Source organism: Nicotiana tabacum, chromosome 14 (genome assembly GCF_000715075.1).
Source record: "Nicotiana tabacum cultivar K326 chromosome 14, ASM71507v2, whole genome shotgun sequence".
NCBI lineage: Eukaryota > Viridiplantae > Streptophyta > Magnoliopsida > Solanales > Solanaceae > Nicotiana > Nicotiana tabacum.
In genome coordinates this window covers 50,965,008-50,991,056 of record NC_134093.1, presented here as the reverse complement: position 1 = coordinate 50,991,056, position 26,049 = coordinate 50,965,008, and the positions used below count along the sequence as shown (strand labels likewise).

The 26,049-nt window shown below is 37.2% G+C and overlaps 1 long non-coding RNA gene and 1 other non-coding gene across 2 annotated transcripts; one reads left to right on the top strand and one right to left on the bottom strand.

Moving 5' to 3' along the window:
* Window positions 1-2,915: 2,915 nt before the first annotated feature.
* LOC142169318 (small nucleolar RNA R71) lies at window positions 2,916-3,022 on the bottom strand. Its single transcript, XR_012699026.1, has one exon. It is a non-coding gene; the product is annotated as a small nucleolar RNA R71 (small nucleolar RNA).
* An 11,765-nt stretch (window positions 3,023-14,787) lies between these two features.
* Window positions 14,788-17,191, top strand: LOC107785977 (uncharacterized). Its single transcript, XR_001648024.2, has 2 exons — window positions 14,788-15,154; window positions 15,734-17,191. It is a non-coding gene; the product is annotated as an uncharacterized LOC107785977 (long non-coding RNA).
* Window positions 17,192-26,049: the final 8,858 nt, after the last annotated feature.

Sequence of the window (26,049 nt, the reverse complement as noted above, 5' to 3'; positions counted from 1 at the left end):
GAAGGCATATATGTAAGAATAATGAACAAGGTAGAAGACATATACGTAATAATAACAAACAGGGTAGAATGTATATACATAAAAATAACAAACAAGGTAGAAGGCACATGTGTAACAACAATTATCAAGGTAGAAGATAAATAGGTAACATTAATGAGCCAAGTAAAAGCATAGATATAACAGTAACTGACCAAATAGGAAAAATAGACGTGATAGTAACAGACAAGATAGGAAAGCATGTAGGAGAAATCAAGGTAGTGTACATGTATGTATCTGAGAAACAAATAAATCTAACATAAAGTCCAACTCCAATACTCTCTGCACGGAGGCAACCAAAGTACCAATCTCATATCAGAACAAAACAGAAATATCCATCATGCCAATATCAAAGCAATCACACAGAAATATCTATCGTGCCAAATATCATCCTAAGTCCCCAATCATCATCTTTAATATGAATAAGGAAGCTCAAGTAGCACAAGAATAACAAGTATAGATATGTGTTCATGATATAAGTCATGCGTACAATCAAACTAAGTATATCAACAATTATCGATGATAGCCCTTCATGCTTATTTAAGATGTCATATGTTTAAACATTATTTCTAGCATGGATAATTATATTCATATAATTTTCTAAGCCAATGAAACATGAGTCAAGATGATCATAAAGTTCAACAAGGCACAGAGAAAAATATTATCTACCCCGAGCATAGATAACCGTGGCACATGCATATACGCTCGTCACCTCGTATATGCATCATCTTTGCATGTAGAAAAAAATATCATTTACTGGAAAAATATCCCTCAACCAAATCTACGCAAGATAGTTACCTCATAATGGAACAAACTCAAATGCCTAAAACTGCTTTCCTTGGAAATACTTAACAAATGATCTAAAACTAGACAAATATAATCTAATTCAGTAAAATAATACAAAAGGAATTATCTCCAATCAATAAATGTTCAATATGGTGAAATCCCAAACGTCAAAAAAAAAAGTCAACTCGAGCCCACATGTTCTAAATTCGAAAGCAAGATCGAATCCCGATTAGCCATAACTCCAACGAGTCCGCATATGTTGATGCTTGTCTGTAGTTCTATATTTTTAGTACATTACATACCTGACATTTTGGTATTTTAATAATAAATTAGAACACCAAAATATTTCCCATTTGAATGCGAAAGGGAATGAAAGTTTCACAAAATTGTGATAAAAATACAAGGAAAGAGCACGAAAAGAAAATTGGTGCAAGGCAGGGAGAGGAGCTCGCTCCAAACCTCGACCCAACTGGCTAGAGGCGAGTTCAAGCTCGCGCCAAGCCAGGCCTCGCGAGGTCCAGGATCTCGCCCCTCACCCAGCCTTGCAAGGAAAGAAGCTCGCCCCACACTAGGCCTTTTGCTATGCTCTATTCGAGATGAAATTGTTTCCTTGTAGAGTTTGGACTTGCAGACTTCGACCCTAACATATAAATACCCCGTAAACATGTCTAAGAGGGGTTGGACATATTTTGAAGGAAAGAAGGGCTAATGAAGGAAAACAGAGCACAAAAGCATCTCAAAAATAGTTTTATTGTTGATATGATCATGAGTTGCTAAAACCCCTCATGTTGTAGGGTTGTGGGTTGTTCTTAATAATGGATTTTATATGGTTGTTGATATTACTTGATTTAATCATATTAATTTATTTATTCAATCTTGTGCTTAATTATTTTACTGCATAGATAAAAGTAAAATATTTTCTATGGATTTATAGTTGAACTTAAAAGTGGGAACTATAGATTATATATAGACTTGAATAAAGTAAGATTTTGAATATGGGCATGAGAGAATAGATTCGAGGTTAGGATAGACATATTCTAATATACTTACTTGGTTCTTATTGAAGAAAGTACACATGCACCTTAGTTAACTCTAACTCTATAGGCGTATAGTATTAGGTTGGCTTGAATAGGTGAGTAGGGCATCGAAAGAACCTCGCACGCAAAATAAAACTCTTTAATCAACAAATCAGATAGATCAAGTTTCCATAACCCTGAAATATCCCCATATGTTTGCTCTGATTCCATTCTTGTTTTCTTGTTTGCTTGTTAGTTTTCGTAGTAATTTTAGTTAAACAAAAATCACAATCATCTTTTTCAAAACCACTTGAACAAATAACTTGTAACTAGTTTAGTTTAGACGACTAATAAATCCTCATAGAAACAATACTTTCTTATTACTTTATTACTTTCTGGCCATATATATTTGTTTGTGTGTTGGTGCCAACTAGGTTTTAGTGCCGTTGCCGAGGAATTAGAAATTAGATATTTGTCTGAAATAAGGTTTTATTCAATATATGTTTGAGTTTTAATTCTTTTTGCTATTTCTGCTTCTACAGGTGTTTGCATTGAATACTACAGAGAAGTGGAAGCTTGATAGTTCTTCCTCTTTATGATCATAAAGCTGAAAAACTCTTCCATAAGTTAAGGAGGGAGGCTGAAACGAGAGCTAGAACTGAAGAGCCGGGCATTCTAGTCCATCCACAACCAACAAAGATGGTAGGAGATGACGAGCGACCAGTGATAGAGGCTGCAAGGCCTAATATTGCAAACATGGATCGGGTTATCGTAAAGCCTAAGATAACTGGTCACTTTGAGCTTAAGAAGTACATGGTGTAACTAATTCTATTCATATAGTAATTTGTGGGTTTCTCTCATGAAAATCCATAGAAGAATATACAGAATATTTTGGAATTCACGAAAACTTACAACTATCTGAATGTTTCTAAGGATTATGTCAGACAGGCTTTTTTCCCTTTCTCTGCTAGGGGGAGCAAAAGATGGTTGCAAAAGTATCCAGCTAACTCAATTCACACGTGTAATGATTTAGGAAGGAAGTTTTTGATCAAATGTTCCCCCAAGAAGACAACTAAGCCACTTAGGAGCCAGATTCTTGGATTTCAACAACTGATCGGTGAGACTCTTCGTCAAGCTTAGAAAAGATACAAGAATATGTTCAGAGACTGCCCACATCGTTGTTGGACTGACGAGGTGTTGGGTCATACGTTTGTTGACGGGTTAGACGTGTCTTCCAAATTGAATCTCGACTCAGCATGTGAAGGGATTTGCATTCATAAACCTTATAGTGAAATTCAGACTCTCTTGAACAACTTCACCGCGAATGATCATATTTGGAAAAGTGATGGTGAAAGGGGAAGAATAATAAAACACAGGGTAGCAGGCGCACTCGAGCAAGATAAGTTTACATTCATGAGGGCAAATATAGCTAAATTAACAAATCAGGTGATGAAGCTGGCAATGGGTCAAGCACATCAGATGCATCATGTGCAACATATGGCTACATGCTGTGACATTGTGGATAGGGTCACACGAGTGACCAGTGCCTAGTAAATACGAAATCTATTTATTATGTTGGACAGAAAGGTCGGTGTCACGACCCAAAATAACCCACCTTTAGGATCGTGATTTCACTTAACTTCTACGACTAGGTAAGCCTATCACACAACCACATCAGACAAAATATAACAATTTAATATTAAATAAAATTGAGAACATTAGCCTAAAGCATAGCCAATATCATAATACAACCTTCACAATCCCAAAATCCGATAATATAGACTCATAAGCTCTACAGAGAGTACACAAGTGTCATGGCCCGACCTCGGGGAACGTGACCAATGTTCAATCAAGGTAACCCGGTCAAGCAAGCCTACTTGATGCCTTCTGCCAACCTTACTCATAATCAATATAAGAATCAGTAGTAAGAGATAGATATGAGAAGACTAAAATGTTCCACATTCTTTTTCCATTATTCAAAGGAGATTCATTTTATAATTTCCAAAATAGTACAAGTTCATAGTTACGAGGGAAAATATGTTTGAAAAATACCAACACTTCTAGTTCATTATCAAACATCGAACATCACCCACAACATGTCTATGGAGCCTCTAAGTACAAAAGAAGAGTATTATGGAAGTGCCATCGATAAGGCCCCAACTAAACCTCCAAACACAAAGTACAACATCAAGTGACATAAGGCCCGGAACAGAATAGGGCTCACTAAAACCTGCTGAAGAGAGGATAATTGCCAACGAGGATCAAAGCTGCCATCTGATGAACCACCTGCATCCATTAAAGATGCAGCGCCCCCGAAAAAATGGACGTTAGTACATATGGAATAGTACTAGTATGTAGAATTAAATATCCTCTCATGATATAGGATGCCAATATAAGAAGGGAAAAACCATGAAAGCAGCAAGTAACGATCAATGATATCCAAATGCCAAATTAAAACATAACAAATTCAAAATACAAAAATAATATTATTATTGGTTGGGAGATCATTAGCCCCCGATCATCACACCATACACGAGGCATGGAGTCCGATCACAAACTCGATGAGTTGAGCCATCTCTCCACGAACAGTGTGGATTGACACGGTGATGCGAAAAAAAAGGTGATACCAAGTGTGGGAACCACCATGCGTGTGACATGGCATCCGATCTTCACCCGATCAGCTAGGCCGTCTCCCCACATATGCCTTGTGGGTCGACATCCAATCCAGGGCTAACATCAATCTTGTCCTAATTAAGGGGAATAATTTCCTCACATCAATCTCATCCCAATTAAAGGGAATAAACTCAATCCATCCCTACACCGACATGTGTAGTTTTGGGTGTGGGCCATTACAACCCACCATTCCTCGGCTCGCTAATGATACTCCCAAAAATATTTTGTTTTGCACACAAAGGAAACAAAAAGACAAATACATTCACCTCATAATCGATCGCACCATGCATAGGTTCGTTAGTACTTACAAACACTCACAACATCATTATTTCATTGGCTCTCTTGGCCATTCATATAATTCTTCGTTCAAGGCACGGTGGCCCTAACTCATATTCCACACTTTTGTTTCTTTACTTTCAAGGATCGTCATCATAAATATCAACAAATAGAATATTCCAGAAATAGTAACTTTAAGTTCATTAGTAATGAAGGCTTTAAACACAATAGATTTCTTTCCAAAGTACGAAGCAAAATGACTTGCAATTGCAACACAAGTTAAAAATCATAAATGAGTAATACACCATTTCTTTTTAAAATACTTCTCTAAAAAGGCAATGCACAGTTTCAACTCACAGGTAAATAAGAACTCAAAACACATTGGAGACTCTTACAAAGGAGATCATGGTAATTTACGATAGAGACATAGATTCAAATCATACGTACTAGTTATAACCACCATGGCCAAATTTTATATCTCACTCTCACTTATGTCACTTCCAATCATCATCATAGGTTATCAACAATAAGAGCATTTGGAATCAAGACTTCAAATATGTATATGAGCAATATGGGCCCTAAACACATTGAGTTTCCTTTCCAAATTAAGCTTAATAAAATTTTATTTGAAACACGAATTGAAGTCATAATATTTTAATACATAAACCATACTTGAACACATTCTCGAAAGAGATCATGATAGGATAAGAGCAATTGGAACATATTTTGACATCTTTCAACAGAACGCTTACTTGGGATAATCGAATTTATTAGGAACAACTTGGAACATGGGAATTAGGAACCTGCACCAACCATACTTGAAACTTACGGGAACATCATGGAATTCGATTCTAATAGAGGAGTTCAGCCGACATACGTGAAATTCACCCCTTAATAATACTACAATGGTTCACCACATCAATCAACTTCAATCTACAACAATACATAACAATGCATAACTTCAATCTAATGTGCATATCTTTCTGTAACCTCCATCAGTGGAATTTCTTCACCTGACAACCACCTTCCACACCAATGATTCACCTCACAATCGTCTCTAGGACATCCACAACTTCCATTAGCATATGCATGCCCAACAATTCTTTCCCAACCCATAAATCTTATCAATTAATTAATTTTACAATCTCTATAATACCAACACACCCTAGGTTGGGCACTTATTGCTTGGAATAACCATCCTATATGTCCAAACACATATTTCGTACATATATAATCACCCTAAATTAGTCAGAGATGGTAGACATACCTCTTATAGTGAAAATCTTAAAAATTCCAACTGGTAGTGTTCTTGACCAATTTGGGGATTTGAATGGAAATCAACGGATATTCAAGAATAATCCTTGTTAACATAAGTGTTTAGGAGTAGTAATCAACTAAAAATACTCTTAAAATATTACCTCGGTGCATGGGAGGGAAGTGTAGGATGGATTACCCTTGTTAGAGCAATCCCTAGATCAAAGAACTAACTTATTCACTATCTCTCCCCAACCATGGGGTATTTATAGGCTCCTATGTGCGCGTCCGTGCACCTGGACAAGTAACCGCGCATTTGGGCACGCATACAAGGCAGAAATCACTTCTGTGCATTTCCTCAAATTTGGGCGCGCAGAGAGGATAGGACTGGTAAAATGGCCATAACGTTATGTAGGAATATCCAAATGACAAACGTTTGATGCGTTGAAAACTAGACTCAATGGGCTTTAATTTGGTAGGTATATCACCACCTAAGTCTTTAATCCATTGAAGTCGGGTCTTGTGCAAATTGAGTCGAAACTGTAGCCCATTGCATAGCTCCCAACTTGGCCTAGTTCGAGGGATCTTCTTAGACCTTAAACAACAACCAATACACCTTAAACACTTAATATCATGATCATATATGTTGTTTCAGTCCTTAATCACTTGGGAAGGCAAGATGACACTTAAGCGACTTGTAAGCGTGCTTTGTGGCCTCGGACTCGTCGAATATTTGAGGGGGCTCACAACAACATTGCAGTGTATAACACTGTCTTGGATTACAATAAAACAGTAGCATAAGTAAAGTAAGATGGTGACTCCAAGACCTGCGAATCAAACGACATGTAAACCTTGAAGTCTCCAACCGCACGGGCACAACTCCCAAAAACTAACACGATCCGAAGTACCTGGATCTGCACAAAAATATACTGAAGTGTAGTATAAGTACACCACAACGGTACCTAGTAAGTACCAAGACAAACCTCAGTAGAGTAGTGACGAGGTCAGGTCAAGATACTTGCTAGACATAGAAACATGTGCAGAATATTAATATAAAACTAATAACGGAAGTAAATGCTATAAATGATAACAAAGATGAATATTAATATAATCTAACACCGGATGTAAACGCAATAAATGACAACAAAGCAAAATGTTAATATAATCCAACAGCGGAGGTAAAAGCAATAAATCACAATAAGAGTAAACATATGATAAAAATCTCAAATAATCAAAAACCGTCAAAATACAAGTGAAACGAATTAAGGAAAAATAATAACCGTTCAAATCAACAAGCTGCTCCAACATAGAATGTACAACAAGAATCACTCTGAGGTACCACACATTATATTTATATTTCACAAGTCATAATCACAATCTTACCCACACGGCATCTCGTGCCACATAATCAATCATCTACGCACATCGAATATCTCGTTCCACAACATAAGTCTCACCCGCACGTCAAAGTCCACGTTCTACCATGTACATCGTATCCGTGTCAGTTGCCAATAAAATGTCTGAATGATTCATTTAAATAAATTAAGGAATTATGATAAATTAAACATAGTAAGTATCAAATGGGATAATGAGTTTATTTTAGGAACCAAATAGAGTAAAATAAAATACAATTCATACAAAGTAAAACATTAAATGAGATGAGTTTAGTGAACAGTCAAATACGGTAAGGTAAAAACTATTTAAATAAAGGAAAGCATGAAATAAGACAATGAGTTTAATGTGAGAGTCAATTAAATTAAAGTATGATAACGATGTTAAATATAGTAAAGCGGCGAGTGAGATAATGAGTTTATCTTAAGAATCAAAAAAAAGTAAGGCATGATAACAATTTTTATACTTAAAATCATTGTATTACTAACAACTGAATAAAATATGAGATAATGACTCCATGTAAGTAAATTTATATTGACGCCAATTCACCAAGACAACATAGGCATGCATTAGCACATTAAAGCAATATAGCAAACAACGTAAAATGCATGTCTCACACAAGAAGTCGCAATCATTCTAACACAAAAATAACAACAAGTGTCACCTCGAGGTACCACACCTCATAATCACAATACGCAAGTCATAAATCTTTCTTATATCTCCGCATGAGCCTTCTATTTATTTTTAAAAAAAATTTCCCAAAATAGATTCATGCGCTTAAGCCCCCTTTTCTCGCCGTGTTTTCTTCAAATAAAGTAATTCCCTTACTAGAAATACACGCATAAATCCCCTTTATCTCTCCGCATGTGCATCAATATCACCACCCTTATACTGCCGCATGCATATCTCATCACAATACAACAATCAACTCGCATCATACGTGCCCATATGCCACAATATTTCCACAACAATAATACCAATGCCACAATATTTCTCAAACAACAATAGAAATGCCACAAAAATACATAGCCCACGGCTCAACAACAAGGTATATAAGAGTCTCAAGGGAAACACAAGGAAACTGAAGAATACACACAACCATGAAACATATTCCGCGTAATAACAACTTCAAATAAATGCATAAGAAGAAAACTCAACAATGAAGGATAATCAAACCTATTAACAACTTCAATTAAAAGCATACAAGAATAAATCAAACAATGAACGATATAACATGAAATAACAACTCCAATTAATGCATATAAGTAACCTAAGAGTCTAAATCGGTCAATTTCCACATATAAGCCTGTGTACACACTCGTCATCTCATGTACACGTATTACACATAATCCAATTAGTGCAATTAAATTAAATCTTACGGGGTAGGTTCCCCCACACAATTTTAGGCAAGATACTTACCTCAATTGTGCCAATTCATCACTCAAAAATAGATGTTCCTTTGAAATTCACCTCCGCTCAGCTCAAATCTAGCCAAAAATGATTTAATATCATCAAACAATGCAAGAGTAGCCAATTCCGATTAATAAATTTAATATTTTAACACAACTCCCCAAATGTCAACCCCGGGCTTGCCCAGTCAAAACCCAAGTCCAAGGGTAGATATCGACTACACATAAGCCCGCGAGTCCATATATGTGTTTTATTTTCAAATCAGAGTCCAATTCGACTCTCAAATCTCAATTTTTTATTTTTTAAAACATATACAAAATCTCCCAAACTTTCTCTTTAAATTCTATGGATTAGAAGGTTCAATCTCTTAAATAATCATGTAATATAATTGAAAATTGATAAATCACTTACCCAATAGTTGTACGTGGAAACCCCTCCTCAGAATTGCCTCCTGCCGAGTCCAGGGTTCTAAAATGTGATAAATGAAGCTAAGTCCTAAATTCCCTCTATTTTGATCGGCTACAGAAGTCGCAAATGTGACCCATGGTTCGTAAATGCAAAATTTCTATCGCAAATGTGGCGTCTGGTGCACCTAGGTAAAGTCGCAAATGCGACCCTAACTTTGAATTTGTAAAGTCAGGCCCTTTGCAAAAGCGATCATATGATTGTAAATGCAACCCAGCCTACCCAATTTCCCCAATCACAAAAGCGATAACCAGTTCGCAAATGCAAACTTGGCAGCCCCTAGCCCAACTCTAAAATGCAATCCTCACCTCGCAAATGCGAACAATGTCTCACGTTTGCGAGACATGCAATCCCTGCCCAGCACCACCAACAATGAACATGGCCAAATCAATCTGAAATACGTCTGAAATTCACCCGAGCCCTCGGAGCTCCACACCAAAAATCTACACAAGTCTAAAAACTACATACGAACTCGCTCGCATGATTAAAACTCAAAAATAACCTCCAGAACAATGAATCAGACATAAAAATAGACGAATTTTTATAATGAATTCAAGAATTGCTAAAATCACAACCAAGCATCTGGTTCTTACAAAATCACCTTTGAATGACATCAAGTTTTGCAGAGAATTTCCAAATAAATAATGGACCTATTCCAAGTCCCGAAACCCAAAATTCGAACCTGGTAGTCATAAACACAACCTACGATCAAACTTACGAAATTTCTAAACCTTCAAATTGCCAACTTTCAGTAAAACCAAGCTAGGAACCTCTGAATTCAATTCCAGGTTTACGTCTAAGTCCAAAAATCACCATCCAGACCTGACGGAACTATCAAAACTCTGATCCGTGATCAAATACGAAAAAGTCAAACTTGGTCAACTCTTCCAACTTATAACTTCTAAATCAAAAGTCATTCTTCCAAATCAAATTCCGAAGCACTCGAAAACCAAAAATGACTATACACTCAACTCATTTTACATCATATGAAGATATAAAAGGTCTCAAACCACTGAATGGAATGCTAAAGCTCAATTCAACCGGTCAGGTCATTACAGTCGGGGCCCGATGAACTAGAATGCCCAATACGGAAACACATATAATCCATGTTTTAGAAATCACTCCAAATTCTCATGGGGTAGAAATCAATCAAATCAGAAATAGTATGGACTCCAAGGATATTATAACCAGGTCTAGAAGCCACCTCAACAAGTAGAGGAGAGCACAAATGATTTGTTGAAAAATCTATTAGTTGACAATCATTAACTCAGAAGTTATTATCCATATTTGGAAAGACAAATTGGGCAGTTGGCTGTAAATCAAAATATCAGACATGTGGGAGCTCTTCCAAGTGATATTGAAAATAATCCTCAAGTTAATACTGTAACTCTGAGGAGTTACAATGAATCAGAAGAAGCACTGCAAAAGCGAAAAGAAAAAGTCAACCTTGAGGGTGAATTAGTCCCTAAGCATGTTGATAAAAGTAAGAAGCAAAGCATCGATGATGAGAAAGTACCAGTTGCAAGGGCTCTAATGCCTTTTCCCCAAACACTGCAGAAAAACAAGGATGACCGAATGTTTAACAAGTTTTTGGACATGCCGAGCCAAGTCCAATTAAACCTGCCCCTGGTTGATTGGCTACGCAAAATTTTGAAACATGATTAGTACCTCAAAGATAAAGTGGCAATCAAAATAAGGTAGACTGAATTTGAAATGGTGGCACTCACTGAAAAATGTACCTCAAGAATTCACAGGAAACTTCCCCAAAAATTGAAAGATCCTGGGAGCTTCACGATTCCTTTGAGAATTGGTGAAGTAGATGTAGGGAGAGCATTATGTGATTTGGGGGGCAAGCAAAAATTTGATGTCATTTTCAGTTTTCGTCGCTAAACTAGATAAAGATATTATTCTAATCTGTATTGTCGATTGGGGTTGGGCGCTCCAAGACCCACTACAGGCATCTTGCAATTAACTGATAGATCCGTTGTCCATGCCGAGGGGGTAATAGAAGATGTATTGCTGCAAATTGGTCAATTCATTCTCCTTTTAAATTTTATCATTTCAGACTATGAAGCTGATGAATACGTCCCAATCATATTGGGGTGACATCTCTTAGCAACAACTGATGTGGTCATCAATCTAGAGAAAGAAAAATAATTCAGAGAGTTGATAATGTGGAAGCAGTTTTTAATAGTTTTAAAGAAATTTAGCTTCCAAGCAATTATGAGGATCTTGCCATGATATTTGTGGTAGAGAAAGATGAAGAAAGAGTGACTTGGGTGTATATCTAGACGAATCTCTAGAAAAAGCACTCATGTTGTTGGACAAGGAGATATTGCATATTTGGATGCATGTTCTTACATGAAAGTGGTGATCAATTCTGAGCCTCTAGATAGACTTACTGGGCCTCCACCCAAGTCTTCTATAGAAGAATCTCCCAATTTGGACCTTGAACCCTTACCCTCTCACATTCACTGTGATTATTTGGGTTCTAATGAAACTTTACCTATTTGACTTACATGAAGAGAATTTGCCCAGAGTGTTTACAGCAAACAAGCGCACAATCAGTTGGACCATGGCTGATATACATGGAATTAGCCCAACATTATGCATGCACAAAATTCTCATAGAGCATGGGCACAAATGAAGTATGGAACGCCAATGTCACTTGAATCCAGCCATGAAGGAGGTAGTGAGAAAAAAGGTGATAAAGTGTCCCGACTCAGATATTATCTTTCCTATCACTAATATCAAGTGGGTGAGCAAAGTCCAATGTGTGCCTAAAAAGGTAGAATGACAATGGTGGTAAACGAAAATGATGAATTGAGTCCTACCTAAATTTTCACAGGTTGGAGAAGTGTCATAGATAACAGGAAATTGAATAAAGCAACAAGAGAAGATCGTATCCCCCTTCCCTTTAGTGATCAAATGTTAGATAGGCTAGCTAGACATGGTAATATTATTTTCTTGATGGATATTCTAGCTATAGCCAAATTTTGATTGCACCGGAGGATCAATAGATGGCAACCTTAACTTTTTCTTTGGCACATATGCTTTCAAAAAAACGATATTTTGGTTGTGAAATGCACCCTGACTTTTCAAAGGTGTACGATGGCAATTGTTAATGATACGGTGGAAAATTTTGTTTAAGTGTTATATGGAATTTTTTTTGGTTTTTTGACCATGTTTTGATGAATGCTTAACAAATTTGAATAAAGTGGTTGCGAGGTATAAGGAAACAAACTTGGTGTTAAACTGAAAGAAGTGTCATTTTATGGTACAAGAAGGAATAGTGCTCCGGCACAATGTATCTAAAGATGGGTTGGAGGTGAATAAGGCAAAAGTTAAGGAAATTGAAAAATTGCCAACTCCCATTATGCAGGTTGTTTGAAAAGGGTATTCCTTTCAAGTTTGATGATTCTTGCTTGAAGGCATTTGAGGAACTAAAGAGGAGATTGGGAAGAGTCTTTTGAGCTTATGTGTGATGCCAGTGATACTGTAATTGGAGTCACCTTGGGCCAAAGAAAAAATAAAGTGTTCCATTCAATTTATTATGCTAGCAAAACTCTGAATCTAGCATGGATAAATTATATAGTTACAAAGAAGGATTTTCCAGTCGTAGCATGGGGGTTGACCAAATTTAGATCCTACTTGGTGGGAACTAAAGTCATCATCTACACTGGCAGTGGCGCCATCACGTATTTATTTGAGAAAACGATATAAGCCGAGAATAATTCATTGGATTCTTTTTTGAAGGAATTTGATGTGGAGATTCGAGATTGAAAGGGGACCTAAAATTAGGTGGCCGATCACTTTCCGTGCTTAGAAACTCTCGTGCATATAGCTGGAGAAGGTATATTTAAGGGGAGCTTTCCCGTTGAGCAGTTGTAAGCTACCAGAGCTACAACTGCCCCATTGTATGCAGATTATGTGAATTTCATTGTGAGTGCAGTGAGACCTCTAAAGTTATCACCAGATGGTAAGATAAGGTTCATTTATGATGGTTGATTTTATAAATGGGATGAGTCGTGTTTCTTAAGTAATGTGCAGATAAAATAGTGAGACGTTGTGTCCCTTATGAAGAAATGGAAGTCATTCTATATGACTGCTAGGCATCGCCATATGGAGGGCACCGTAGTGGTGAGAAAACAACTCGAAAAGTGTTATAGTCAGGGTTTTATTGGGCTGCTATGTTCAAGAATGCAAAGGCTTTTGTGAAAAGGTGTGATAGGTTCCAAAGACCGAGTGCAATTTTGAGGAGGCATACTTAAGATTGATATCTTTGATGTGTGGGGCATAGACTTAATGAGACTGTTTCCGTGCTCAAATGTTCACATGTATATTTTGGTAGCGGTTAATTATGTGTCCAAGAGGGTAGAGACCATGGCTTTGCCTAAAAATAATGCTAAATCTTTGTGAAAAGAAATATCTTCACATGATTCGGGACTCCACACTCTTTGATTAGTGATGGGGGCACTAACTTTTGTAAACAATTATATGCAACCTCTTATCAAAGTATGGGGCCAAACACAAGGTCCATACAGCTTATCATCCACAAACTAGAGGCCCAGTTGAGGTATCTAATAGAGAATTGAAGAAAATTCTAGAGAAAATGGTGAGTGCAAGCAGGAAGGATTAGGCCCTTAAGCTTGATGATGTAATATGGGCATATCACAATACATTTAAGACTCTAATTGCCACTTCACCTTATAGGTTTGTTTATGGGATAGCTTGTCACTTCCCCGTTGAGCTTGAGCTCAAAACGTATTGGGCAATTAAAAAGCCCCACTTTGATATATGTCTAGCTGGGTAGAAAAGAATGTTGACACTCAACGAGCTTGATGAGTTTCAGTTGCATGCGTATGAGAATGCAAAATTATATAAGGATAAGACATAATGATGACATGAAAGCACATTATACATAATGAGTTTGAGTTGGGTCAAGCCGTTCACTTAGTTAATTAAAGGTTGAAGTTCTTCCCTGAAAATTGCAAATCTATATGGTGGGGTCCATTTGAAGTAGTGCGGGCTATAAAGCATGGAGATGTGGAACTTTGAGATCCCTAGAATAGTGGTACCTTCTTGGTAAATGGAAAAGTGCGAAACACTATTACGGTAGTGGCGTTCATCATCATAAAACCTTGAAGGACTTCATAAATGCTTGAAGGAATACTCTGCATCATGCCGCGATGTTAAATCAGGTGTTTCATGGGAGGCAACCCATAATGTGTTGTATTTATCATGCCATGACATTAACTAAGGCACTCATTGGGAGGAAACCCAATTTTGTAGATTAGTTTAACTTAGTTTGAATTTTGTTTTTGGTTTCGTGGAGGCCTAATGAGCTGATTTTGTGTAAATTACAGTTGTTTGGCTGGGTACGAGCGCGATGCAATTAAAAGATGTGGTTGGGAGGCAATAGCACACAAAAGAGCGAAAAACATGATAAAAAATCACCCGATAGCGCGCAGCCAGGCCCATGGCATAGCATACCTCGCGCCTGGGCTCGCATAACGCACTTTCTCCTTCACCCTGATCCACGTCGCATGGCCTGGAATGACCAATCTCGCACCCCAGCTCACTAGGCGAGCTCCCCTCCTCGCCCTACACCTTGCGGTGTGCCCTCTGGCACCATGTAAGTCACCTCTCCCCTTTTCTTTTATTTTCACCCTTATTACCGCCGACAAATCCGCCCAAAACACACAAAGGCCCCTCGCCAGAAATCCCCTCTTATCCTCACTTATTCATAATACTCTCCCAAACCTTTCTCTTCCTCACCACACTAATACCCCCACTAACACACACGCCTCCATACCTTCCATCTTCACTTATTTTTAAGAATCAAGGTATGATTATCTTCCCTCTTTCTCTTCTATTGATTATTTGATGAAGTTAAAGATAGCTTGCAAGCTTTTATAAACTTTTTAATGGTGATTTGTGCTACAACTTGTCCCAACCCCATGCACCCCATAGGATTGTTATTTTTATTGTTGAAAAGTGTTTACACTCAATTCCCACGTCGGTTTGGGAAGGTGAGGCAATCCCCCGACCACATAGAAGCTTACAGACAAATAGTGCCATACCAAGTGTTCGATAGAATGCCTCAAAGGCAAAGTTTGCCCCGAATGGAGTCTTGAGTCTTCGTGATTGATAGACCAGTGCTATGTGAGCTTGATTAATGTGGAATTTAATTGTGAGGTGGCTCAAAGGAGCCAGGGTATATTGATAAAGTATGGTGGCTACATTGTTGTTATTAGTGTACTAATTAACTTGAGAATGCAAATATTCTTAATTGTACAAGGTGAATTCTAAGTAACCTTGAATTAATTGACAAACCATATGATAAACTTTAAGTGTAGGTTTTTGACGACCACTTTTTTCACTAATTCATGGTTCCACAAGTTGACTAATCGTGTTGTTTGTAGGTACATTGATAATGGTGCGTCCAACTCCCGATGCTAAACCTTCGGCCAAGGCCATGGCCCCAGAGGAAAGTCATCCTCTTCCACACCACCGCCTAAGAAAAGTAAATGATGTGATGCTGTATCTAGTAGCCAAATTAAAGGGAGGTAAGAAGTGGAAGAAATTTCCGCATAAAAACAACGGGCTAGGGGTGAGCGTGAATATGGGATCAAGAGTGTACCTCTCTCTGCCAAGGCATGGTATAAAAAAATGTCACCCCAATAATTATCATCCTGATTTGGCTATATAGTAGAACCGATTGAAGTCAAAAACACCCTGAAACCTGGCATGATATACATGACTTGGGCCTAAGCTTTGTGTTTTGAAATATTAGAGATGCAAATTTAATCCTGCTTGGAGAATTTTATGATGGAAGGTATCTTGAGTAGTAAGAGCAATTGGTGCCTATCCATGGGCGATCGATTTGACATATCTGCTAGTGAGCTGTGAAACCACTTGGTGGCAGCTGATGTTCTGCATGCTCCATTGGCCAATTTCATTGCCTTGCTGCCTTATAGAGAGATTTGACACACTTTTTGTGATTTCAATTCCAATGCCACTTGGATTTGGGAGAAAAGAACTAACAGCAACGTTAAATTTTCAAGGAAGAAGTTCAACGTTGCTGCTGACATATGGTTGAAGTTATTGAACTCGAGGTTGCAGTCGTGTGACCATGACACACACATTAGCAAGGACAGAGTTTGCATGCTGTAATCTTTTATGACATGACAAAAGGTTAAAGTGGGAAAGCTGATACGCCACCGATGTGAATGTTTGGAGGAGTAACAGAGTGGTCATGATTTTCTTTGGCAATGTGGTGATGGATTTTTAGAAAGGAGGAGGTCGACGAGGAGCTAGAGTTTGACATGATTATTCCCGCCGCTCCTCGTGCCACATATATTACTAGCATTCGTGGGAAGGGCGAGGAAGATGGGTCATTTTTTACCAATGTCAAGCGTCAGAATCGTGATGATAGCTTTATGAAAAACCTCTATGGGATGCTTGATCTATATTTGCAGATTGGTGGTAGACCTACAACTCTAGAGGAACGTGCATAGTTGAATGAGCGATTTTCACTCGATGCTCATGCCCAGCACTTGGTGGGGATTGCTGATGTAAAAAGGATTCCTACTTATGAGGACATTAACACTCTCGAACATTCGGTGCGTGGAGATGAGGAGCAGCAAGAGTAGGAGGCTGATGAGGGTGATTATGATCATTTGGGAGATGATGTTGATGATTGGGAGGAGGCGGACCGAGTCTTCTTTTCAGAGGATGGCTATGATGATTGATCAGAGAGTTTCTTGACCACCTTTCCTAGTTTTGTTTTGCTTATGCAGTAAGGATACTCATCCTTTAAGTGTGGGGTTAGAGACTCTCTGTGGTTTGTTTAGTATTATATTAGTACCATGTTAGCTTCGTATTTTGATTTTTAGCTGCTTATTTTCATTTTAGGTTGCTTGCATAGAGTTGTAAATCCATTAGTATCGTATTTAGTTATGTAGTATTTTAGTAGTAGATTAGTATATTAATTTAGTTTGTTGATTTAAAAAAATGAAAAATATGGAAAATCGAAAAAAATTAAAATAGTGGACTTTTCCCGACAATGGATCTTTCTAGACACTTTTCTTAAGGGTTTAATGTTTAAACAAAAACACAAAAAAAAAAAATTAAAAATATAAATCCAAACACATGTCTTTTAGTTTTATTTAAGGAGTAATAATCCCCTGTGGTTTTTCTTTGTGCCTCAGTTCTTTTCCATGGAATGTAGCTTGAACAAGGTAGTTTTCTTTTCTTTTTTTGAGTAGATTAGGACTTAGGAAATAAAATGGAGGAAGAATTATGATATTTATAGGAGTTTTTGGCTTATTTGATAGTAGCGTATTTATGCTTTGGCATGTGTAGTATCTTTCGTATGCATCAAAATTGCTTGTGAAGCCTGGATGAATTGGATTGTATGTTTTATAACGCATATGTCTTATTTTTTTGAATTATTTTCACTTTGTACTTTATGTTTAATATCTTGTGCCTCCGTGAATACTTGATTTGGTTTGAGAATCGGAGTGAGACCGTCCTGAGTGAGTCACTTCCATGTGTGGTATTAATTTTGTGTAGTCCTTGCATTATAATTGAGTCTATAACTTGTCGGCATGTGAGTTGAAGGTGTTACTCTGTTTGAAAAATGACTTTAGGCTTTCTTTGATTTTGTTGAGCGTAATTCTTATAACAAATAAAATTATCCCTAGTTAGCGTGTTTGAGTTTATAAACTTTTATTAGGCACATGCATTTAAAGCCTATACCTTTTTGTTACTAATTGATATTGTTTTGATCCATTTACCTTTAAGTGTAACATGAGCACTAGAAAGAAGTAAGGAGGGAGCTTGGGTGACTTTTGAGTGGAATCAATGAAAGAAAAATAGGTGCACTTGTATCATAAAAAATTCAACACGAAGTGCAAAACACAAGAAAAGTGTGAGAAAAAGTTTTAAAAAGGTAGAAGAAAATAAAAGGGAAAACAATCTACAAGAAAGAAAAATATAGCAAAATAAATAATACATCTTTTCCTTAGTAGTGAGTGTGAATTAAAGTAGTGCTTAGAGAAAGAGAGAACAATTCTGGGGGTGATCTTGTTTGTAAAATTGACACAAACTACTCACATACTGCCAATCCAGTCCATCACACGTAAAGTATATACAAGAATATATGTATAGGATTAATGGATATCAAATCACATACTCGTGGACTAATGAAAATTAACATGCTAAGGTGTATGTATCTGCGAAGTAGTACATCACAGATTAGGCGGATACACCATAAAATAACGAATATCATGTTTGAATAGGAAATCAACATACACATGATCTCTAGCATGATTCAATAGGTTCACGTAGTCATAAAAATATATGAGGCATGATATCAAGAATCATATTATCCAAAACAAGTCATAATATAATCTAAAGACTACCCCGAACATGGATAAAATCTGATGCACGCACACACACTCATCGCCCTGCATGTACGCCACCCTTGGAATGTAGCCATCATAAAAAATTCAATCAACTAGTCCCTTAAACAAAAACTAGGAAAGATACGTACCTCAAACGAAAAGAATCAACACTCCAAGAGTTCCTTCCCTCGCAAATCAGCCTCCGAACGTCTCAAATCTAGTCAAATAACACACTATGTTATCAAATAATGCTAAAAGAAACGATTACGGAGCATAAAGGATCAATCTTTGATCAATTACACAAATTCAACCAAAATATCAACTCTTTCCCATTTCTTGGAACTCGACATAAATTATAAATCTTGACAACCCATTTGAATACGAGTCTAAATATACAAGTTTCGTACAAATTAGACTCCAAATGAGGGTTCAAAATGTAATTATTCACTTTCAATAATCTAGTACAAAAACCCCAATTTTTCTCTTTTCTATTCATGTTCTAAGTGAACGAATCTACTGGGAATTGAGGGATATAATCAAATCCATGTATAAATTACTTATCCTCAATGTGGTAATGAAAAGCTTCCCAAACAACGCCTCAATCCTAGCTCCAAAACTCAAAATAATAAAAGATTGGACTAAAATTTAGGTACATTAATCAATGTCAGTGATCTCGTATCTGCAGCCCTCAAAGTCGCTTCTTTCTTGTTGCTTCTGCAGCCATCGACTCTCATCTTCGAGCATCATTAAACAGCCGACCCTAGTACTTGCTGAGCAAAATTCCGCTTTTGCGATCCCGTAGGTGCTCCCACTCTTTGCTTCTGCGCATCCTCTTATGTGCAACAACCTTTGCATAAGCGGTCCTTTAGCTCCCAGCTTATGCACGCATCTGCGTCCATCCCTTTGCAACTGCAACGTTTCACCTGCCCATCAAACCTTGCATGTGTGACACACCAACATCAAAACTGCCCTTAACACAAAAAATGGTTTGGAACCTCTGAATCACACCTGAGGCCATCGAGACCCTATTCAATCATACCAGCAAGTCTAAATAGCTAATCAAAAATTATCCAAAGGCTCAAAACACTACAACTAACATCAAAATCAATAATCGACGATCAAAATCCATCTCTTAACTTCCAACCTTTCCAACTTTGCCGAACATGTCCGAATCATGCCCAAACATTTTGGATTCTAACTAAACTTTATACACAAGTTCCAAACCACTATAACCTATTTTGTGTTTTGAAACAACAACCCGAGTCCGATATCATCAAATTCAACTCCCAATCAAACCTATAATATAGCGACCCGACTAGTCGTTTTGAGCTTTAGCATTCTATTATGTGGTTCAAGATCTTGAATGGCATCATACAGCGTAATATTACTTGCGTGTGTGGTTGGTTTCAATTTTCAAGAGTTCAGAATTAATTTGGAAGAATCGTTTTTATTTTAGAAGCTTAAGATGGAACTGTTAATCGAGGTTTGACATTTTTGGAAATGATCTTGAATGGTGTTTTGATGGATCTAATAAGTTTGTACAGTGATTTTAGACTTGGGCGTATGTCCGGAGTTGAATTCGGAGGTCCCTAGGTTGATTTAGCTTGTTTTGCCAAAAGTTGGCAATTCCAAGGTTTAGAAATTCTTTATATTTGACCATGATTTGACATTATGGCTAACGGGTTTGGATTTTGATTTTGGGACTTGGATTCGGTCCGATTTTTTATTTAGAGCCTGTCTGCACAATTTCGTGTAATTCAAAGTTGGTTTGATAGAATTGGGACGCTTGGTTGCAATTTTAGAGGTTCTTGAGTTTTCTTTTACAATTCATGTGTTTTGATACCTGATTCATGGTTCTAGATGTTATTTTGGTATTTTTATCACGCGAGTTAGACTTGTGTGGATGTTTGGTTTGGAGCCTCGAGGGATCGGGTGAGTTTTGGACGTGTTTCGTATTGGATTGAACTCATTTTTGCGTTGCTGGTGTGCTGCTGCTGCATCGTCGCAATTGTGAGCACCAGCATTGTAATTGCGAAGTAATCAGTAGCGGCACAAGTATCGCCATTGTCATGCCCCGACCTTGGAGAGCGCAACTAGCGTTCAACCGAGATATCCTAGTAAAGCAAGCCTACTTAATGCCTTCTACCTAACCTTACCCAAGAATTATTTGAGAATCAATAACAAGAGATAGACACGTGAAGATACTACAGTATGTAGCATCATCTTTCATTACTTAAAGGGGGCTTCATTTAAAATTTCCAAAGATTACACGTTCATATTAAAAAGTGGAACATCTGGTAACTACAAAATTCAGAGTCATTGTCCCTAAGTCAAACACAACCCACACTATCTCTACGGAGCCTCTAAATGGACCAGAAGAGTAGTATGAAAGTGTTGGTGACAAGGACCCGACTATATCACAAAACACTATGTACAATATTAAGTGACAAAGGTCCACGAAGTAGAATAGGGCTCACCAAAATCCGCTCACTAGAGGTTGTGCTGCTAGAATTGATCGGGTTGGCCTGCTGTGGAACCACCTGCATCCATTAAAAATGCAGTGTCCCCGGCAAAAGGGACATTAGTATATATGGAATAGTACTAGTATGTAAATCTAAATAACCTCTCATGGAAATAGGATGCCAACAAAAGGAGAGAAACATGGAAACAATGAGTATATCAATAAAATTTTAAATGTCAAGATAAAACTAAGTAAAACTTCGAGTAAACATTTTCATTTTTGGTTAGGCGATCCTTAGTACTGATACACCACCATGCCCATGGCATGGAGTCTGATCACCGCCCGACCAGCTAAGCCATCTCACTCAAAGTATGAGGATTGACATAGAAACACAACACCACCATGTGCGCAGCATGGCGTCCAATCTCTGCCTGATCGGCTAAGCCATCTCACCACAATATTATGTGGGTCGACATGCTCTTCGCTAGCTATCAACTCATTCCAATTAAGGGGAATAATCTCAATATAATGTAATGGGAATCTATCCCTACATCGCCACATGTAGTTTCAAGCTCGGGCAATTATAACCCAGCCCTCCTCGGTGACCTAACGATACTCCTAAAAGCATTTATCATAAAAAGCGTCATTTACTGTTCATAACTCTCTTTCTTCCTTTCATTTTCAGTGTCACTCTTGGCCTCACATATGAATCATCATTCTTGGCACGATGGCCGTATTTCAGATTCCATACTTTCATTCTTTTATTACCATTCAAGGATCATCCTAAAACATTTAAGGATATTTGAAATATTGAGAAAGGAATCGTATCTTCAGCTCATATGCATGTAAGAATTCAAAACACACTGCGAATAACCATAAAAGAGGAGAATAGCATTTTTCAATGAGAGCAAGAATCGAATCATAAGCCTTTGAGCAAGCTAACTATAGAAACAGACTGTAATGATGGAAATGGGGGCTTGATAAAACCATAGTTGATGTTTACGATAATTTCGTGGAATTTGATTATGCGGAAAGAGTTTAGCCAACATACCTCGAGTAAGCTTTCCTTGGAATTACTACAATATTCCAAGACTCCTAGCGATTTCAATATATAGTGACATAACAAAATTGAACCATAATTAGGAGGATGCTCATGGGTACAACTCATTTAGGCATTTCATCAAACACCATATGTGCAATTGACTACACGGTTCTCTCAAAGAATTCTTTCACTCCACAACCAATATCAACCAACATGTCACGACCCAAATCGAAGGGCTAGGACGGGCACCTGGTGTCTTACTCAACCGAGAACCAATGTAACATATCTTTCTTATCATACTATCATGGGTAAATGAGCCGGAAAGGCTGTCATGAGATAACAACAATAAAACACAAGGTAATACTCCACATAGGATGACCCAACATAATATACAAACTTGTACATGTGACATACGGGCCTATAAAGCCGAAATGATTATTTGTACACTCAAAACATAGGCCGACAAGGACATAAAATTATCCATATACATGACATATGTCTACAAGCCTCTAAGAGTACATAAATGTCATAAATGTCGGGACAGGGCCCCGCCATACCAATCAGTACATATCCAAAGCATACTGACCAAATAGGCAACTCCGGAGCAAGCAGAATGCACCAACACCTTCCGCTGAGCTGATAGCCTACTAGTAGGATCGTCAAATTATCTATTGGAACTTGCATGCATAAATACACCATCAACAGGCAAAAGTGACGTCAATATGAATAATTTACCAAGTATGAAAGATGTGAAAAGAAGTATATAAAAGACATGAAAGAAATATGGAGTAAAGGACTTAACCTATAAGTCTGAATAGCTCAGTGAATCATAAAACATTTATGGTGTTATGTATATGCATATAAATGCCATATCATTCATAGGTATATGTGTGCATAACATCATCAAGCCTCTAAGGGCATCCCATCATATCATCTCGACCTCAGTGGGCGAAATCATCAACGTATGCTAGCTGATCAGGTAGTGGTGTGTATATAATACCGTAACCTTTTCCCATACCCCTTATATATATATATATATATATATATATATATATATATATATATATATATATACGCGTATATAACGCCATATAGTCATGGGTCAATGCACATGTATAAATAAATGAAATGCATATTAAAGTAAGTCAATAAGATCTCTCAGAATCTCATAAGATCAATATGCCTTCATTTAATATCATGGAATAAACTTTATCAACATACGCATTTTATGAGACCCATGTACAAACGATATAATAATAGCACACAAGGGGAATAAAAAGCACAGGCACCCTTAGTACTTCTAAGAACAGAGTCATTTGTGAAAGTTGCGCGTTTCCTCATTTCATTTGTATCATATTGATCATACCAAAAGGAAAGAATGGAGAGCCTGAACATACCTTATCACAGTCTGACCAATGACCACGTTGAACACATCTTATCGCACTTTAGTCTACAACAACGATAATAATACTATTGTTAAGCTACGAATAATGCAACTATCATACAACGAATGATGAGATTATTTAATATTAAAACAGACAACATCTCCCATGTTTTCCTTGCTTTCCCCAAGTCCAGAAAAACAACAAGAACACAAACAACCCTTCAACTATATACCTTCAGCACCACAACACACCCAACAACCCAACAAAACTGTCAACAAGTCCAACATATAAACATATATATAGACATGACATTCCAACCTTGTATCCATCATAAAACTAACATCAAACCACTCTACAAGATATAACAACATGGACAACTTCTAGGTATTGTGTGGTTATTTCTTCTCGTATTTACAACATCATCAATATACTCAATATATTGAGAAGCATAAAAATAATAAGAACATTATAACCAAGTTATTCCCCACGATTTCCAGCCATATGAAGTCATATGCACAACTCCAAAATAGTCCAATAACAGACAACAACTTTGTATACACTTCAGGTTATATCTTGTAATTCTTCATTCAAAATAACTTAACCAGCACATAGATGATCTTAAGCCCAAGCAATAGGGTTTTATACATACCTTAAATAATCAAAAAAAACTCGAACCAAAGCTCGACTTCAAAACATAACACGCGAATATCATATGACTAAAATAAATCATAGCATAACCTTATCATCATGTTAACCAACCTACTATCACTCCAAAAGTACATCTTATAACATTCCCAACTTGTCGACTTTCGACGAAACTTATTTTCTTCAATTTGTTTAGCTTCTAATCCTTCCAACCCTCTTGGTACTTGTTATCCATGATCTTAATGATTTGTAACATCCAAGGTAACATGATTAACTTATTTTATGAACTTTCAAAGACGATCTCATTTTTTTTAAGCTTACATCAATTGACTTATGTTGTACTCTAACGTACGAAAACATGGGGTGTAACATCATTCCCCATTTGGGACATTAGTCCTCGAATGTTGACTGATTCCTTTATCAGTCTCATAACCTATAACTATTCTGAATACTTTAATATTTTCCCTGCCATATAGGAAACTGTTATGTGAATAAATCTAAAGGCCATGGCATTCCCACCTTTATGCCTCTTCCCACACCACGACCTGTGGTCGGAATTCTTCTAATCTCATAATAGTTACTACCTTCTTTCATGCAACCTGTACGACTTTATCCTTCTATGTGTGCCTATGCGACTCTTATCACCTTATTCCTCCGACTTTTAGCCAATCTCTGGGCCTTACTTTGTGAACATATACAGAACTATGACAAGTTGGTACCTCTGGGCATCTATAGGTGTACTGAAGTCCTTTGCTTGGTTCTTTGTCGAACTTATGACTATTGCTATATCTTATTTCATAGCCTCGATTATCTATTCTTATGGCTTGACTACATCTAGGTAGGTTATACTATACCATAACACTTACTTCGGTTTATTATTATCGAGATCTACTACCCAAATCCAGGTTACTCTCTTGTTGCTAATCATATATGTATAAATCTAAGTCCTTTTATGCTTCCTCATTACTGTTCATCTTAACAATGACGTCCTAATATCATCTAATACTTTGTAACTTTTATACATCCATTGTTGATTCACCTTGATGATGATCCATAATCTACAACTGATAACTTGAAACCTCTTATGTAATACATTGTCACTAGGGCTCACGTCGCATAAGGGAATATTTTAAGTGATTTCCTGATCCACCTAGGGACGATACTATACTTTAATAACTGTATTTCATAGCATCGCAACGTGATTCATCTTATGGGGGGTATTCTAATCCTGTGAAATTCATGGAATCCTTTTTTTTTTAAATCATTACTCAATCAAAGGCCTAAATGTCATCCTCCTATCTATCAATATTACACCCTTATTCTACTATGAAGGCAGCATTTCATCTCTTATAATTGCTCCTAGTCATAGACTCTTCTGTGTTCATTGAGGCTGTACTGATATTTCTATAACGTACGGAAACCATCAGCTCTCTTGTTTTGATGGGCCTAATTCAGAGGCCTTACCTATTCTTGTTACATTCTTACTCACCTTTTCTTTTCCTTACTCGTATCTACCTAAAACATTGTTGCTCTACCATACTTTAGCTTGCGACCTTCGGATCTCTATTCATACTACTCGCAACTTTCCTTTAGCTTGCTAGCACCATATATTCCCTTTCGTGCCTTCTCAGTTGTGTTTAAATGTAAGCAATTACTTTCCCTAGTCGTTCTGCCATTTATTGCATGAATACTTGACTTATCGTATTGCCCATGAATCCTTGAATTTACTGTAACTCATATGATCTCAAATATCACTTTTTTACTTCCCGTTCATTAATCACGATAGGTGCCGCTTTCT